Source organism: Schistocerca cancellata, chromosome 1, assembly GCF_023864275.1.
Source record: "Schistocerca cancellata isolate TAMUIC-IGC-003103 chromosome 1, iqSchCanc2.1, whole genome shotgun sequence".
Lineage (NCBI taxonomy): Eukaryota > Metazoa > Arthropoda > Insecta > Orthoptera > Acrididae > Schistocerca > Schistocerca cancellata.
In genome coordinates this window covers 634,903,346-634,923,817 of record NC_064626.1, presented here as the reverse complement: position 1 = coordinate 634,923,817, position 20,472 = coordinate 634,903,346, and positions in this window count along the sequence as shown.

The following is a 20,472-nucleotide window of genomic DNA, read 5'->3' as shown; positions in this document are numbered from 1 at the left end:
TATTTTGATTATTAAATGCGCCGGGAGAAACTCAAGAATCACATTACAGATATTATTGACTGGCAAAAATTTTTTTGTCGACAGGAACAGAGTTCAGATAGTAATGATTTCAAATCAGTTATGAATAACAGTAGTAGGGAGACGGCGGCATGAGCGCAATTTTGATATCAAATTGATATGCAAACCAATTAAATTGATCAATTAATTCACCCTCACCATCTCCAACCCAGACAACGCCCATCCCCACACGCAGATGATGTTATGTGTTTTTGTCACCCTGCTCATGGGCCCCAGCATCCTCCCCCCTCCCCACCCCTCCACTTTCTCCAACCTATCCTAATGGCAGGAAATTGGAATTTTGGCGGGAATTTCGAATTTTGGCGGTAATCTTGTATTTTTGCTGCAATTTAGAACTTTAATAGCAATTTCTTTGTCTCAGGACTGTGCTGACGTCCCACCCCACCCACCAACCGGGTACTGGTGGGGAATCGAAAATAGCAGTGCCCTTTCTGAGACTCGAACCTTGGTTCTACTGGATGGAAAGCCCTAGTGCACCCCCAACACGTGGGCTGCGTGTCCACATGCAGGAGAGGAAGGTTATGTTAGTGAGCTTTATTTATTTTGGTTGGGAAAATGAAGTAAATATAGGACCTAGTTACATAATTAACTAATCATAAAGATCAGGCCTAATTACACAACTATATGCGTAGTGCTACACAAGGACGGCCTAAAATCCCAATACAGCTCAAAAACTGAGGATACCATACAAATGCTGGGAAAAAAATCGCAGTACCACTCGAAACTAGAGACAGTTACACAGAAACTCTACCCATCACTTACAAGCTGGTGGGAGAAAGGCGGGGCTGTAAGAAATTATCTTTATTCTGTTTGGCTGGAAGTGTGTTCAACTGACGAGATTCTGGTGTTAGACAGAGAGGAATTTAAAAAGTATATTACTTGCAAGTATACAGCTGATGACAGTATCTATCGTTGTTTGACATTAGAATTCTCTCCAAACATCTGCTCAAAAACCACCCTGCAGCCCAGGTAACTGAAGGCAATACATGCTACCACAACTGATGGAAACAATGTATCACACTTCTAATTATAATTCGAAATTGTCATAAAAAAAACAGCTCTCGTAGTGAATGGGTCATAAAACAACACATATAGTGGGGAAAATCGTCATCCCAGAAGACTGCAGAGGGGGCAGTAGTTGAACATGAGTTCTCCTTGAGAGGCGCTTACAAACTGGCGAAAATCGAGGGCCTCTTACCTCCCCTCATCGCTCCTCTCCCTCGCTCCCTCCCTCCCTACCTCCCTCTCTCCATCCACCTACAGGGAGGACGTAGGCTTTTTCAAATAGCCAACTGCTCCACCATGCTTTGCACTCTACCACCCTCCAACCTTCGCCATGGTCGCTAACCGCCTTGAGGCGTGCTCCTTCACCAACACAATAGCATGAATAGTCAACTAAACAATAGGAGATAAAATGATGGCCACCCCAAGTACAACTTGTTCCTCTAAGATATAGTGACTCAGCCCCCACCCATTGCCCCCTGGTCAGAGCGCGACTGTGTCTGGCGACCACCCACAGTAGATATCCTACCCCCACCCCCTCTCGCCACCAGCAGCCCGCTGTTCTAGCATAAGAGAACGATTTTATTTATCATCAATGCAACTCTTTCTTGCAATCTGTTAAACGCATTTCTCGGAAAAACCCGCCCCCTCTGAAACAACAACGAAATTCTGGAGAACGCTCCAGATGGAAAATAACATACAAGCAGCTACAATCAGTACTTTACGATTGGTAATAAGCATGAATATTCTCTATATGTATGTGTGTACTACTATCAGCCGTTGATGGTTGCGGTTCAAATCTACATCTACATCTACATTTACACTCCGCAAGCCACCCAACGGTGTGTGGCTGAGGGCACTTTACGTGCCACTGTCATTACCTCCCTTTTCTGTTCCAGTCGCGTATGGTTCGTGGGAAGAACGACTGTCTGAAAGCCTCCGTGCGCGCTCGAATCTCTCTTATTTTACATTCGTGATCTCCTCGGGAGGTATAAGTAGCGGAAGCAATATATTCGATACCTCATCCAGAAACGCACCTTCTCGAAACCTGGCGAACAAGCTACACCGCGATGCAGAGCGCCTCTCTTGCAGAGTCTGCCACTTGAGTTTGCTAAACATCTCCGTAACGCTATCACGGTTACCAAATAACCCTGTGACGAAACGCACCGCTCTTCTTTGGATCTTCTCTATCTCCTCCATCAACCCGATCTGGTACCGATCCCACACTGATGAGCAATACTCAAGTATAATTCGAACGAGTGTTTTGTAAGCCACCCCCTTTGTTGTGGACTACATTTTCTAAGGACTCTCTCAATGAATCTCAACCTGGTACCCGCCTTACCAACAATTAATTTTATATGATCATTCCACTTCAATCGTTCCGCACGCATACTCCCAGATATTTTACAGAAGTAACTGCTACCAGTGTTTGTTCCGCTATCACATAATCATACAATAAAGGATCCTTCTTTCTATGTATTCGCAATACATTACATTTGTCTATGTTAAGGGTCAGTTGCCACTCCCTGCACCAAGTGCCTATCCGCTGCAGATCTTCCTGCATTTCGCTGCAATTTTCTAATGCTGCAACTTCTCTGTATACTACAGCATCATCCGCGAAAAGCCGCATGGAATTTCCGACACTATCTACTAGGTCATTTATATATATTGTGAAAAGCAATGGTCACATAACACTCCCCTGTGGCACGCCAGAGGTTACTTTAACGCTGTAGACGTCTCTCCATTGATAACAACATGCTGTGTGCTGTTTGCTAAAAACTCTTCAATCCAGCCACACAGCTGGTCTGATATTCCATAGGCTCTTACTTTGTTTATCAGGCGACAGTGCGGAACTGTATCGAACGCCTTCCGGAAGTCAAGGAAAATAGCATCTACCTGGAAGCCTGTATCTAATATTTTCTGGGTCTCATGAACAAATAAAGCGAGTTGGGTCTCACACGATCGCTGTTTCCGGAATCCATGTTGATTCCTACAGAGTAGATTCTGGGTTTCCAAAAAGACATGATACTCGAGCAAAAAACTTGTTCTAAAATTTGAAACGTCCCCTTAGAACAATTATACAAGACTGTGCTTAAACTGACACACAATGTTTTTAGCGCAACGCAATCTGACTATCAAAGATCCCTGCAAAAGAATGGCCCTGTGTAACATTAAACTATACCTTTCAGAAATCACTTACCTCACAAAAATCTTCATTACTCGAACTACTGCAATACAGTGAGCGCCACTACTGCCAGATAAATAAAAGATTCAAACTACTGAAGGTACTAACTACTGATAGGGATAGTTAGCATATGAAAGATTTTAATAGAGAACAAACACTGTATTTACCTTAATATCATCAAAAGTCATAATATATGTAATTTCAAAACTCCGCCATCTCTCTCCTCACATCCACCACTGCTGGCGGCTCACCTCCAACTGTGCAACGCTACGCGCTGTTCACATACAGCTGCCGCTGTCCAACACTACAATGGCAGACAACAATGCAAACTAGCCACATACTGCACACAGCACGGCCAGTGATTTTCATATAGAGCGCTACGTAACGTTGCCAAAAAGAAAACATAAACAGCCTACTTACATAGCCCCCATGCTCCCCACAAAAAATTTTACAAATTTTTTTGGCCAGTGGCCAATAATGATTTGATAAAATTTTTTTATAATTACACTAACAAAGATATCCAATGCACACACTTATTGATACAATGTTGGTCAATAGCTAAAATTTTCTCACAGTCCATAAAGACAGTCCTGATCATTCATCATAATAGTAATTACAGTTTTTTTTTCACAAAGTCTCATTAGTAAAAAAAATTGCACACAGAAGTAGTGGATTTCCATGCAGTCTTGAAGAAGTAGTGGTGTCCTTCCAACGGAAAGACAGTGCTGACTCTTGACATGCTGACAGGTAATGGGCCACAATGGAGCAAACCCACAGCAGAGTCATTCGACGTTTTGAAGAAGATTGGTAGGTAGGTCATCACAGAGCAGACCCACTGTAGTCCTGGTAGAGATTACGGTATTGGTGGGCCACCAGAGGTGCAGACCCACTGCAGTCCTTGTAGAAATTGTGGACAGCCCCACTGTAGTCCTGGTAGAGGTGACGGTATTGGCGGGCCACCAGAGGTGCAGACCCACTGCAGTCCTTGTAGAAATAATGGTATTGGTGGGCCATCACTGATGCAGACCCACTGTAGTCCTTGTAGAGATTGCCAGCAGCCATCTGTTGTGACTGTGCAGGTGCACAATCACCATTGAAGAGTCTTGTGGATAATAGAGCAAGTCCATAACCACCACTTGTGCACTCACAAAGTTTTTGGAATTGTCCTTAAAACCAGCAATGCTGTTATCCAGTCCCTTGCTGAATTATTAACACACGTGCAAACACTAACAGTCCCTACTTCTCACATATTGTCCATATACTATGACCAACAGAAATGTGTGCAGTGAAATGGAACTTACAAGTTACTTAATTTGATGAACTGCTGTCAATTACAATTTTATAACATAAGAATACAATGACAAAGGTACAAAATACATCATTAAAGAACATAACAATACAGATAACATTTGTAGTACAGGCTTTACAAAAGAATAGAAATAGACATATACATCAGTGTTACAGGAATTATGACATAAGTAAATACATAAAAGATCAGAAGAACGTTTGAAACATCACCTTCACATGTGAGCAACCAAACAGTATAAATAATGTCTAAACATCTTTACAAAGTAAATAACAGAGTATTAGAAAATGTCTACAACATAGCTCTCATCAGCTAAACACATAAAGACAGGAAAAACACAAATACACAAGGGTACACAACATATAGAGGGATGACACAAAAGGAAAGGACAGGGTTTGTTTTACTGCAGTATTTTGCATGGAGATCTCCCTTTGTTCATCATTATTCCCAGAAGTACTATCTAAGCCTGCTTTCTGTATTCTGTTCACATCCTCTTTCAAAATAGTTTTTCTCCACTGTACACTACTTTTTTTTTGGCCAAACCATTTTCTTATAGCTTCTTAATGCATTTCGTCCAATTCATCATAGTTAGTTTCTTATATAGTCTACCCCCTCTTAAGCTAACTTAAATCTACTGAGCTCAGATGCTAAACTAAGGGACGAGGCAATGCAGCATCACATAAAGCAATTAATACAAACATCAATGACAAAAAATAGAAATTGCAAAGCAAGCAGCATAAATTACAACTAATATAAGGCACTGTGCAGGAAACAAGAAAAACTAGCTTAGAAGAGTAACACAAAGTCAAATTCAGTAACACTATGCCTGGCAAACAGCAGCAGCAAATATAAAAAATATAAAACTTATATCTATACATGACAAAGCTCAAGCAGAAAAAATATTACAGTAAAATGGCCATGTCTAATACCTATGTCACATCTTAACACAAGAGTGATGCATCACGAGAACTTACACTAGCAGATAAGTTACCAAATCGTAAAGAAATTATTTATGCAATTCCTGTGAAGGGAAATGTCTATTTATGTGCCCTCGTTTTCTTGGAAGTAAATCATAAATTTCTTATTGACTGGAACTGTAGGCATAAAATAACTATATTAGTACATATATTAAATTTTATTTTAACCAATGCTGCAGTGCAGCTAGAAACTTGATATTAAACAAAATGTGTAAATAAATACATAAAGCAAGCCATATGGCATTTTTCTCAACTAGCAAGACAATAGCCGTGAAATGTTTCTCATCGTTTCATTTGGCATTTCAGTAAATATCATAAATTACGAGCTCAACAGTATGCTTTCAACAAGGAAATGTCAATAGCGGGGACAATGGCCTCCCCTTTCTTTTTTTCTACCTGTGCTTCTGAGAGGCACTAATGGCTTTTTTCCAGCGACGCACAGCTGGCCGCTCAAGACGCATTACGTCAAGGTCATTTGGCTTTCTTACCGAAATATTTACAACACCAGTTTCCGCTACAGTGACAGTCTCATATAAAAATTTCACAGGTCGAGAATTTACTTTGCAAATGTGAAGAAACAAAATCCTATGAATATAACAGTGTCCAAAAAATTTTCGCCGGCATTGTGATACATTCACGCATTTACACACATTTCATAACTCTTAAAGTACGATTCTTGGTTTCCAACAACCTTTTTCACAAGTCAAGAGTCCCCAACTTCTATTCATTATTCATATACATATAAACACATAATCACATTCCTCATATATGGTAGCATCATCTTATTGACATAAACATACCTCAACAGCATAATACACATCGTCGTCATAAAAATAACATCAAACACCTCAGTCAAATCTCAAAAACGTCGTAGCTTCCTGCAATAATTTCAAAACCTAAAAAAATTCTCTGCTGATGTCAAAAGTGTCATCTGCCTCAAACGTACTTTAAAAATCGTGATCCCATACCAAATATATCATTCAAAGCTCTCATAGTATCACAATGGTTCCAAAAAAACATGAACAGTTCACAAAGTACAGACAAAATACAATTTCGTAAGTGTGAAGTTATCCAACGGTGTAATTACGTAAGCATGTGTCACTGATGTAGTAAAAAACATGTTTATCTCTCAGTTAAATGATCAGATAGCTATGTAATTCTGTGTTGGAGAAATATGGTACCGATGTGTAAAGTTGTATAAGCAAATACCATATTAGCTAGGGCTCCTTGTGCTTGCCACACACATGGTACACAAAGTAGGTGTGTACCCCCCTGAGGTTTATTGTAATTATACCCTCAGGTGTCACAGATTACAGCAATGGAATGAAACGTATCACGGAAAACTTTCTTTGTAATCCAAAAATCTTTAAAAATAAATGTTTTAAGTACAAAATTAATCACTCAAATACGTGTCCTGTAGCGCTAAATGTGCGTCTTGCTGTAAAATAATCTTTGTGGAAGCGTCGTAGTTATTGTCCTCCGAAAGCTAAGTTCTGCAGAAGCCAATGTACTTACCTCATGATACACAAAAGTGAAATGCTTTGCATATAGATATCTTACTTATTCCGCTTATTGGCGTGATGAAGAAAGTACTGTGCTGTAACGTATTGTTGTGCTACGGAAAAGGCTGTCTCATTGTAGCTGTACCACAAAAGTTACTAATAAAACATGTTTTGCTTTCCAGAAGAATTCAGAAAAATTGTGCAGATATAAAACAGATACACCGCAAAAGCAACATTGTAAATTGTCACGCATTAGTAGTGTCGTAATATAACCGTGTAGCTGTCAAAGAAACCAAATACTAAGTCATCTTTAATCTCACAGAAAGTACTTTAAATCCCAAATGTATTTTCCAGTAAACCAAAATGTTGCATTAAAATCTCATTAGCAGTACTGGTAAATGTTCTAATCGTGCAACTAACAAGCAAGAATGTACACACACAATTACACTGTGTCGTCTGTTCGCAATAACAATGCATTCGTAATTTCTGTTTAAATAAGTTCTCTTGGTTCTTGACTGGATATTTAATTTCAAACACTGTTGCATGGTAACAGTTTCTAAAGCATACTAGTAACGTGAAGTGAAACATTTTATGGCAAAGACAAAGTTAAAAAGCAGATTATCTTTCAATAAATGGTTTCACATGTGAAATGTGGTGTAACCCTTTACTCTTCCTAGTACACAGAGTTTCAACTTTAACGCAATTATCATGTGGTATACGTCGGATTCTGTAAGGTCCATTGTAAACTAGAAAGAATTTGTGACTCAAGTGTTTCTTCTTATGTGACAATGAATGAGCTTTAATGAGAACGTTCTGACCAATATATAATTTCTTTGCATTTGCTTTACCGTGTAGTTTTCTCCTTTTGTCTGCTGCAGATTTTATATTTTTAAGAGCCAAATCAATTATGTCTTTGTGTCGAAGTTTACGTGTATTCGGGAAAGGTACAAGCTCTCTGATTCTGTTCGGTGGTTCTTCATTCTTCAGTACAAGAGTAGGTGGTAAATCAGTGGAGGCTCTTTTCCAATCATTTGGAACTTTCCGTTCCTCTAGAGACGTTTTTTCGTTTGTGCGAGGATTTAGAGAAGGAACTGCAGTGCGGTCTTCCCCTGTGAAACAGCTTTGGAAAAAGGTGTTTAGTATTTCAGCTTTACGCGTGTCATCCTCTGTTTCAATGCCATCATCATCCCAGAGTGTCTGGATATGCTGTTTCGAGCCACTTACTGATTTAACGTAAGACCAGAACTTCCTAGGATTTTCTGTCAAGTCGGTACATAGAATTTTACTTTCGAATTCACTGAACGCTTCACGCATAGCCCTCCTTACGCTAACTTTGACTTCGTTTAGCTTCTGTTTGTCTGAGAGGTTTTGGCTGCGTTTAAACTTGGAGTGAAGCTCTCTTTGCTTTCGCAGTAGTTTCCTAACTTTGTTGTTGAACCACGGTGGGATTTTCCCGTCTCTCACAGTTTTACTCAGCACGTACCTGTCTAAAACGCATTTTACGATTGCCTTGAACTTTTTCCATAAACACTCAATATTGTCAGTGTCGGAACAGAAATTTTCGTTTTGATCTGTTAGGTAGTCTGAAATCTGCCTTCAATTACTCTTGTTAAACAGATAAACCTTCCTCCGTTTTTTTATATTCCTATTAACACCCATATTCAGGGATGCTGCAACGGCCTTATGATAGCTGATTCCCTGTTCTACACTTACAGAGTCGAAAAGTTCGGGTCTTTTTGTTATCAGTAGGTCCATGATGCATAACTTGCTGTCTGTCTATAAATTACGCTGCCGGGGAGCACACTCTCTAGGTACGGAGAGGGGAAACTCTCACAGTCCAGGGTGCTATGTGCATTCGACACATGTAAATAAAAGTAGCGAAGCTCATTTGGCAAGTAATAAAAGTACACACTTACAGGGAGAAAGATAACAGAGCATCGCAGAAATCACCTCTGTATGCCTGTGAACTCCAATTTGCTGAACGTGTAGAAGTGTGTCAGACTTTGAATTTCCATCAAGTGCGTCACTACATGAATCTGCAGACATGCTCTCTGACGTGCCATAGCAGTACATGGATTTGTTTGCAGAGTACGAGACTTCAACCTGCACCACTCGCTGAGTCTCATCTAGGTATGAAGGAAGTGTTGCTATACTTTTTATGACCTTCTATCCAAAATGCATACATGTAGATGATCAGGGAGAGGGGAATTCTTAGCGTTTATTTTTTTTTAATGGCATATGTATAGGACATACAAATATCCTCATATAAAATCAAACAACGCATGGGCATGCCTGTGATATGACCATATACCTACGGTAAAAATCAAAAAATATGAAAAAAACATAAAATCCATAAAAATCGACGAATACCTGGTATAATTACGACAAATTGATGGTAAATACGTAAAATTTAGGGAAATATGAGGAAATATTTAAAACTGCGAAAAAACTTGCAAAATTACTTAAATTGATTGAGAATACATAAAATTATAGAAAAACTATCACAAAATGAGGAGCGTTGGGAGATATCCTGTCACTCATGACCTAGAAAAGCTTAAAAATTATGCCCTGGCAGCAATCACTTTCAACCCTCGCCCTCCCACTGTAAGCTACATGTGTTTTATGTATTATACAGACGCATCATATTAACCAGGCAAAACATATGCATCCTGATCCATAACTGTGTTCCTACAGATGCGGTCGAATATATATATATATATATATATATATATATATATATATATATATATATATTCCCGAATTACGGCTGGTTCTCACAAACAGTGAGAACAGCGTTATTTCTTAAGTATTAAAGAGAAGAATCATTACATTTATCAGACTTAAGCCATTACCTAGAGTATTCTGTAGGAGAGTGGATCGATGTCAGAGATATCACATTTAATATTGTGAGGAGGTTTCACTCGAGAGATGTGGTTTTAGGATTAAATTACTGTATTATCCTACACATGATCAAAACTATAAAATATGAGACCAGGACTTCTTTGTGCCAGAGAAATGTTACCAGAGCTGTGGTGATGCTGCTGTAAACAGCAATAAGACTGTTACATCTCCTTTGTCTGTTGATTGTGGTGCTTACTCCCTCGTAAGAAGTTGCAGTGTGTGTGTGTGTGTGTGTGTGTGTGTGTGTGTGTGTGTGTGTTTGTGTGTGTGTGTGGTACCTCAATGTATCAGCTATCGAAAATATTCGCCGGGTTTTCTTTGCTCTATTTCCTAGTGAGACACAACCCCATCCATCAAAACCGATATTACTACTATTACTATTGATATGCACGTCTGACATGGGAAGTGTGATTGAGGGTGTTTCCGCCGGCCGATGTGGCCGAGTGGTTTTAGGCACTTCAGTCTGGATCCGCGCGACTATTACGGTCGCTACGCCTCGGCCATGGATGTGTGTGATGTCCTTAGGTTAGTTAGGTTTAAGTAGTCCTAAGTTCTAGGGGACTGATGACCTCAGATGTTAAGGCCCATAGTGCTCAGAGCCATTTACAACAAAGTTATATTACCTAATGATTCAATAAAGTGTCATGCTGCCACCGTTAAATGTGATTTGTGTGGAGGCAATGATGATCTGACGCTTAACTGAAAATACTGATAATTTAAGTTTACTATATCTTTTAAACAAATAAAGTTACAAAGTTGATATTTACAACGTTTGTCATTTTAATTATGCTCTTTTATATGCAATATCGATCGTTAAGATCGACCAAAGCGTTAAGATTTTAGCATTCAGGTCTTTGATACAAAACTTGTGAATTTCACTTTAACAGTAAATCCTAAACGATTGTAGGCATGATCAGTATCCAAGTTTTATTGGGATCACCTTGAAAATTTATGGAGGATTACAGAATTAAATAGTTTTCATAAATGTTTCCCTTTATGGCCGATCGTAGGTCCAGCATATTGAACACTGCTACGTTCCCTCGGCCACAAAAGTCTTCTACTGGGTTTCCCTATGACGTAGGTTCTCGTCTGTCGCACTCGCACACTACAGCTCGTAGGCCTCAATAGATTATAGACGCCTGTGGGTTTGCCCATCTCGTGGTGGATCTTCGTCGTTTGTGGCACGCAGTCCTGGACGAGACAGGGTTCATTTCACAATTCCTGTAGGCTGACTCTTTCAGCCATATACTTAAATGAGAGCGAAATGGTCGTTAACTCACACACCTCCACTTCAGAACATGTTGGTGTGCCATATATGTTGTGAAGTAGCATCCAAATTTACAAGACACAAATTCATAATACAATAACATAAACAGATCAATAGTGTAATTATTTTGTAGTGGTGCTGATGCAGCATTCGTTTAATTTAAGGAAACTTATACCTAACATAAATTATGAATTGCGGCATATTAATTAAATGCCAGATAAAACTATACATTTGTCAAAAGCGACTGTCTGTTGAAATGCCGGCGCTCCCCAGATTCGGAGCCACGCACCCCGCCAGAATTCTGTATGGCTCTGCATTCCATCGCCATCGTTTTGCGGGAACAAATCTGTTGAAATTCTAATCGGGTGTAGATACCAGAAAACAAACACATTCCGAAACCACCCGGGATCTGCAATGAAAGCTGCCCCCAATGGAAATGATACAAACAGATCTAAACTACACAGTAAGCAACTGATTTACAGCGTTTGCAAGCTGCTCGTAAATTCTTCAATGATTCTGATGTATTATTCACGTCTCACTAGAGACTATCTCGTGTCAGATTCCCAATTGACTTCATTGGCAAATTTATATTTTCTTTTAATTTAAATAACTCCCTTAGACTCAAAACTAACAACAAATATGAACAAATCTCTCTCCATGTTTAATTCTGTGCATCGTTACTCCAAATAACAATAAATTATAAATTATCCCCAAGATATTAGCAGATAAGTAGAGAAACATACATCTGTCTTCCTAGGTAACCATAAATAAATTTTCATTTTCCAAGTTTCTTCGACCTCCATGCAACCAAATTGGCGTCACCATAACTTATAATTTGGAAATTACAACTAATATAAAACCATCCAAAAACTTAAGTCTAACACATACATACACATAAATAAATCCAACTGATTTCTCCAACCTCCTCGCACCCAAATGTGCATCTAAACTATCTCTTTATAATTGCACAGACCTTGTGCCAAAAGAAAAAAAAATGAATCCTTATGTGACGAAACAACAACAAAGTTACAATAAATCCTGAAATAAATCATTGCAAATTACCCCCCAAATAATCTTATAAGCTAAACACAGATACACTTATTTCTTAACCTACTTTGCCCTTCTCTTCCATTTCTAGAGTACACATATCCTGTTCGATCCATCCCTCAATTTCGTATTCGTCCCAAAATAATTCATCAAATTTTTCTTTCGCCCCACTTTCATTGTTTCTCCCTTCTAGACCTCTCGCTATCTTAAACTTCTCTCGAGTCCACAAATGAGGCAACAAAGATCGTAATGTTCTACCGTACCATCGCCAACCAGCTACAGTAAAATCAAATTCTCCTTAAGATACCATTCTGTCCAAATATCACTTTCTGTATTAGAATAAAACTCACTGTTTTCTCCCTTAAAATTATCGACATTACTAGCTACAACTTCAGTATCATGAAATAAAGCATTACATTTTACTTCCATGTCATCGCAAACACCTTCACAAACAGCACTTTCAAAAGTCACTGACACATCATACAACTCGCTACATAAAATCTCATTTACCTCCGTCGACAAATCGCCAATATAAGAACCGTTCATAGTTTCACCATCCTCTGCCGTTACATCACATAAATTATAGCTAAAGCAGCGTACAATTTCAGAATCAACAGTAGCATTAAATTCCGCTGCGTTTTGATTTCCTGAGCATAATACCTTTTCCTATCCTATACGCTCCCGTATCACATTAATTTCAGATCGCACATGAAATTCAGGTCAATATTTATCCTCAAACAAACATTCAAGATTCACAGATCCATACAGACTTTCAGTTTCACCTCCATTAGTAGAAAGATACACACAGATTTCTTCCTCTGTAGTATCAATACCAACAGATTCAACTTTCATAACTTCAGCACATAAAACTTTATAACTACCTTCCTTCAAAAATAGTTCACCAAAATACACAATTTCATCAACACCTGGCGAGACTAATGCTATGTTGCCCTGTGAGTTTCCCAATCTCGTGGTGAAACTGCGCCCTTTGTGGCACGTGGTCCTGGACGACAGGGTTCGTTTCACAATTCCTTTCGGCCGTATAATTAAATGAGAGTGAACTGCTCATTGACTCATAAACGTAAATACAAAGGCTTCCATAATCAATGTTTATCTGTTTAATTAGTATGGAAATGCAACTTAGCAATTGGTACTTCAACGTGAATATGAAACAAATATAAAACTTAACACAAGATTGGATGAGTTTAGACATCGCTACATGCTACAGGGATAACAAAACAAGGTGGTATGGTTTGCTACTTCGTTTAACAGAGACTGATATCAGTGGGGAGTGCAACGTGATTTATTATCAATTTAGTGTCGACATCGACGAACTTTCTGTCGAGACCATTGACAATTGCAGGTGAGGTGCAGGGAACTAGTGCAGGAAGTTTTTTGCTGGCCTATGTTGCACGTAGTCATTATAGTGAATGCCGGAAAATGAGTGGTGAAATTTCCACGTGCACGGACTTGGAGGAATTCTACAGTTCTACTACGTTCTGACACTTACATAGAAATATTCTGACTGTCTGGACTGCAATTCACATGTAACTGCCTGGCGGAGGGCTCAAAGAACCAGTTGCAAAACATTTCTCTACCGTTCCATTCTCGAACAGTGTGTGGAAAAACGACACTGAAATGTTTTCGATCAAGCTCTGTTCTCTTATTTTATTACGATTATAATTTATTCTTGTGCAGTTGGGGATCAACAAAGTATTTTCACTTTCGGTGGAGTAAGTTGGAGATCGAAATCTAGCGAAAAAGTCTGGCAATACGAAAAACTCTTTTTTTTATGATAGCTCTCAGTATCTACAAAATTTGAGTTTCATGGCTTTCTAATAGCGCTTCAGGATCTGTTTCACAGCTGTGACAATTTTCCACTACAAGATCTGTGACTCCTAGGTCTACCCTGTCCTCCGTTTGACCTGAATCCTTAGATGTGAAGCCCAATTTCTTTTCCTCGAGACCCCCTAACCTAGAAAACGCCAGACCACTCCATTCACATCCCACTATCTGTATATCTGCCTCTTGTGTATAATGGTTCCCTAATCTTTTAAATAGAGCTCAATGCTCACCACCCTACAGCACAAGTTAAGGAATCTACAGCCAACACAGTCGTAGTACCGTCTGAGACTGATTCAGACACTCCAACTGGCTCTGTACCAAAGGTCCGTAATCGATCCTATCAACGATGCTACAGCAGATGAGCTCTGCCTTCATCTTGCAGACAAGATTGGCAGTCTTTAACATTCCAGAATGCCCACAGTAACACACATCACTACTACCGACATGAGCCGCCTGCCTCCACCTCAGGATCTTTATCAACCACATATAGAAATTGAAACTTGTTTGATGAGGCTGGGGGGCCTTTCAGTCGGTCTTCTGGAAGTTGTTTTGTTGCCTGCCAAATCTTTGAACCACTTCCAGTCAGCCATGGGTAAGAGGTCAAAGTCATTGTAGGCACTAACCTGGGGCAGCCTCTGTAGTACACCGATGAGGGGCCACATGGGAGATGATGGGTATCAGATGGATCCCCACGTCTGACGCCTCCAAGCGATGCCCATTGGTTTACAGCCTCATGCTGCGTGGCTGAAGACAGTAGTGCCTGGAGCTGTTGGTAAAGTGTCACTAAACACAGAAACTGCAGTCCCAATCCATACCAAAGACGGTGGAGCTTCACACTACATGTAATATTACCCTTTTCGTGTCAGTTTTTTCTCTTTTAGCGCAAATGTTTACGTGTAACTGCACTAGTAATCTATATAGATCAAAGACTCTTACGACTACGAAAGACAGATTGTCTCTCACTTGTGATATAAAAATTCTGTGAATAGAATGTGCAACATTACACGTACTATGGACTCACTGACTTCTGACTTGGCAATTGCGAAGACTGGGATTGGAGAGGAACTGTAATTAGCGACATGGTTGTAAGTGGCCATTTTGAATACTGGATGGAATTGGATTAGTTATGATAACATTTCATCTCATACAAGAGGATGATGTATCCTGAAATGTAGCTCTGAAGATCATTTATGGAAAAATATAATTTCATGAATGGAGAAGGTACGTTTAATCCTTAGGCTATTTTACACTACTGGCCATTGCTACACCAAGAAGATGATGTGCTACAGACGCGAAATTTAACCGACAGGAAGAAGATGCTGTGATATGCAAATGATTAGCTTTTCAGAGCATTCACACAAGGTCGGCGTGGGTGGCGACACCTACAACGTGCTGATATGAGGAAAGTTTCCAACCGATTTCTCATACACAAACAGCAGTTGACCAGCGTTGTCTGGTGAAACATTGTTGTGATGCCACGTGTAAGGAGAAGAAATGCGTACCATCATGTTTCCGACTTTGATAAAGGTCGGATTGTAGCCTATCGCGATTGCGGTTTATCATATCTCGACATTGCTGCTCGCGTTGGTCTAGATGAAAAAAAAAAATGGTTCAAATGGCTCTGAGCACTATGGGACTTAACGTCTGAGGTCATCAGTCCCCTAGAACTTAGAACAACTTATCCAAACTAACCTAAGGACATCACACACATCCATGCCCGAGCCAGGATTCGAAATTGCGACCGTAGTGGGTCGAGATCCAATGACTGTTAGCAGAATATGGAATCGATGGGTTCAGAAGGGTAACACGGAACGCCGTGCTGGATCCCAACGACCTCGTATCACTAGCAGTCGAGATGACAGGCAACTTATCCGCATGGCTGTAACGGATCGTGCAGCCACGTCTCGATCCCTGAGTCAACAGATGGGGACGTTTGCAAGACAAGAACCACCGGCACGAACAGTTCGACGATGTTTGCAGCAGCATGGACTATCAGCTCGGAGACCATGGCTGCGGTTACCCTTGACGCTGCATCACTGACAGGAGCTCCTACGATGGTGTACTCAACGACGAACCTCGGTGCACGAATGGCAAAACGTCATTTTTTCGGATGAATCCAGGTTCTGTTTACAGCATCATCATGGATGCATCCGTGTTCGGCGACATCGCGGTGAACGCACATTGGAAGCGTGTATTCGTCATCGCCATACTGGCGTATCACCCGGCGTTATGGTATGGGGTGCCAATGGTTACACGTCTCGGTCACCTCTTGTTCGCATTGACGGCACTTTGAACAGTGGACGTTACATTTCAGATGTGTTACGACCCGTGGCTCTACCCTTCATTTGATCGCTGCGAAACCCTACATTTCAGCACGATAATGCACGACCGCATGTTTCAGGACCTGCAACGGCCTTTCTGGATACAGAAAATGTTTGACTGCTGCTCTGGTCAGCACATTCTCCAGATCTCTCACCGATTGAAAACGTCTGGTCAGTGGTGGCCGAGCAACTGTCTAGTCACAATACGACAGTCACTACTCTTGATGAACTGTGGTATAGTGTTGAAGCTGCATGGGCAGCTGTACATGTACATGCCATCCAAGCTCTGTTTGACAATGTCTAGGCGTATGAAGTCCGTTATTACGGCCAGAGGTGGTTGTTCTGGGTACTGATTTCTCAGGATCTATGCACCCAAATTGCGTGAAAATGTAATCACATGTCAGTTCTAGTATAATACATTTGTCCAATGAATTCCCGTTTGTCATCCGCATTTCTTCTTGGTTTAGCAATTTTAAGGGCCAGTAGTGTAACTTATCCCTTGTCTGTTGCTCGGAACATTATGTGGTGTGTCGTAACTCGTTAAAAGTTTGTGTTCAGGGAAATAAGTAAAACAAGCACCACGGTCGTTTATGTTCTATTTTGAGAGATTAATTTTCGGACTTTTATCGAAATTAATACACAACTTGGACACTGATTCCCAAGCTGCCGCTACGGTCGCAGGTTCGAATCCTGCCTCGGCCATGGATGTGTGTGATGTCCTTAAGTTAGTTAGGTTTACGTAGTTCTAAGTTCTAGGGGACTTATGACCACAGCAGTTGATCCCATAGTGCTCAGAGCCATTTCAACCATTTTTTTCCCGAGCTGCAGAGTGAGTTCGTCATAGCATCTAAGGCGGCTTCCCCATGGCGTGCGGTTGTTTCTCTGACTATTTTAAAAATTCTCTCTGTTAGACCATCATGGTCAGGGGACACGGGCTGGTTAAGTAATTGTCAGTGTCAATAAAATTCACCAACAGCCACGTACTTTAAGATATTATTTTATTTTATTCTCGAGGCTATCATTATCACAGAGCGAGGTGCCGCAGTGGTTAGCACACTGGACTCGCATTCGGGAGGACGAAGGGTCAATCCCGTGTCCGGCCATCCTGATTTAGAATTTCCTTGATTTCCCTAAATCGATGTAGGCAGATGCCGGGATGGTTCCTTTGAAAGAGCACGGCCGACTTCCTTCCCCGTCCTACCCTGATCCGATGAGACCGATGACCTCGCTGTTTGGTCTCGTCCTTCAAACAACCTTCAATTTGTCTCCTTATATGATAATTTTATGGTCAATCTCACTTTCAGACTCCTCGTTATTTTTGTCTTTGTTTTGTCTATTCTGAGTCGGTTTTCTGTGCCCATGAGAATGTTCATTCCGTTCCATAGGCCCCGTAATTATTCCTCACATGCTGTGTGGATAACAATTTCATCAGCGGACCTTATCATCAATATCCTTTCACCCTGAATTTCAATGAGATTCCTGAATCAGACTTTAATTTCCGTCATTGCTTCTTCAGTGAATAGCAGCAGAGAAAGTGTGCGACCTCGTCTTCAATCCTTTTCAGTCTGAGCACTAGTACCGAAAGACTTGTTTATTTAGTATTTGAAGCAAGTGTGTCGACTGCGTGCCAGGGGATGGCCTGGGGATGGTGCCGCGCGCCGAAACCGTTAGCCAGTAGCAAACTAAATTTTCCGGCCGCTGTGACCGAGCGGTTCCAGGCGCTTCAGTCCGGAACCGCGCTGCTACTGCGATCGCAGTTTCGAAACCTGCCTCGGGCATGGATGTATGTGATGTCCTTAGGTTAGATAGGTTTAAGTAGTTCTAAGTCTAGGGGACTGATGACCTCAGATGCTAAGTCCCAAAGTGCTTAGAGCCATTTGAACCATTTAGCCAAACTAAATAAACTGCGGCTGTAGACTCAAAGATATACTTTTTCTGTAGTGTATTGGTTGCTGTTCTACGGATAAAATGTAGCGAATATAACTGTAACGTTCCCCATTCTTATCAATCTTCCTTAGTTCTTGTACATATTGTACGTTAACCGTCCCTCTCTCTCTATCTCATACCTATTTTCTGGGAAATTCAAACATGTAGCATTTGAGGCTAACGAACCAAGTTTATTATCACCTTAAGTAAACAGCTCGATCTTAGTCACTACAGCAAACAGCCAGTTGGCGGTGTTTCTGACGGTACGCATTTTGCCCATGATTTAGCTCTGTTTAGCAGGAAAAATGAGAGAAATACTATTTCGTTTTTATGGGAATCACACTTTCAGGTGAAGCTCATCCATTTACGAGGTAATCTATCTCTAGCTGGGTAGAACTCTACATGTAACTTTGACTGTGCTTCTGTGTAAATATGTCCTTCATGTTGAAGTGCCGACCGAGTCTCTTCTGCAAGATTGTGTTCTCTCAGCGTGATCTCCGCATCTTTTCGCCGATACCGGTCGAGCTGATTCAAAACTCGTGTACAACGATTGCTCTTCTACTTCTAACAAGTACAGCACAATATTATACACACTCACAAGGCATATAACTTTTATTATTTCTCGTGTCTGTCGCAGATTCGAATCCTGCCTCGGGCATGGATGTGTGTGATGTCCTTAGGTTAGTTAGGTTTACGTAGTTCTAAGTTCTAGGGGACTAATGACCACAGATGTTAAGTCCCATAGTGCTCAGAGCCATTCTCGTGTCTAGTCTGAAAGGTCGAATTTGTTGAAAATAAAACTTTAGATTAACTTCTCTGTTCATGTTTATTTTTACACTTTTTTTAATTTGTTAGGATCATTATTCCAAGAGTAATGTATACGAACACTGCCATATCGTTGGTTCTGTTCAGGGGCTAGGTGCAGTAGTATCTTGTGAGACTAAAAGCCTGAGGCAGGAGAAGCATCTTGGTTGGGGGAGTGAGATGAGAGCGCGAAGTGGGGAAGAGGAGTTCGTTACCCGCTAAGCGGACTGAATGGACGTGGTAGGTAGGTGCCGAAGTGCTAATCATGCTTGCGGTAGAGCTCCAATGAAGAATTAACAGCGCGTGTAATTGGCATAAAATCGGCTCAATGGATGTAGCATCAATATTCGTCGGCTAGCAGACTCGAGCCAAATAGCATCAAGTGCGGGCGTTGTACAGTGTTACATGTGGACAATAGCAGCGAGAGTTCATGGTCACCTGCAGATCATCTCCATCGTACCGTGGCAACGCATCTGCTTTCATTGCGGGTATTGGGATACCGACCGATGAGAATATTAATTGCGTTAATTCATGCTGAAGGGGTAATTAACTCGTGTTTTCATTTACCTTAAATCACATATAATCGTATACATAAGCATCCAGCCCGTAAAATTTTATATACCAATGTTGCATTATCTGTTATATTTTAAATGAGAATTTTTCACGTTGATAATTAAGATTATTTTCTTACTTCATAGCCTTTCAACATTATTATTTAGTTTCGTGGTGGGGAATATTTACTTTCTATCTGTATAATATTTCATGTGATGAGTACTGTGTGAAAAAGTCAGGGTGTTTATGTTTACCGTTGTAACGATGTTGTAACAGCGTTACTATGTCTGGAAATTCGAATACACAATGATGATTGTATTATTATGAGACGACTTAATCCAAAATATTCAGTCTAAATTTCACTTACTTCAGTTTATTAACGAATAATGTTGTAGTGAGATATGAACTGACCAAAAACTCGGCATCCTTGAAGCACAATACTCTATTACTTAAATTATGAAGTTTGAAAGCTCTGTTCGCATTGTTTATTATGTTTCACATCATTATCCATTCTTCGCAATAGAAAAAATTTCACCTTTTTATCTTACTACGTCGCGTACTCTTAAGGATAACGACCGTTTTATGCGATAAAATATTAAGTCACACAAATGCTAACTTTTCAGATTCCTGTGAGTTACCATGGTCAGAGGTTATTCTTGGCAACCGGAACAAAATAATAAGTGGATCATTTTACCGACTTCCCAATTCAGATGATACAATTGCTCAAAGGTTCAAAGAAAACTTGGGTTTGATTTCAAA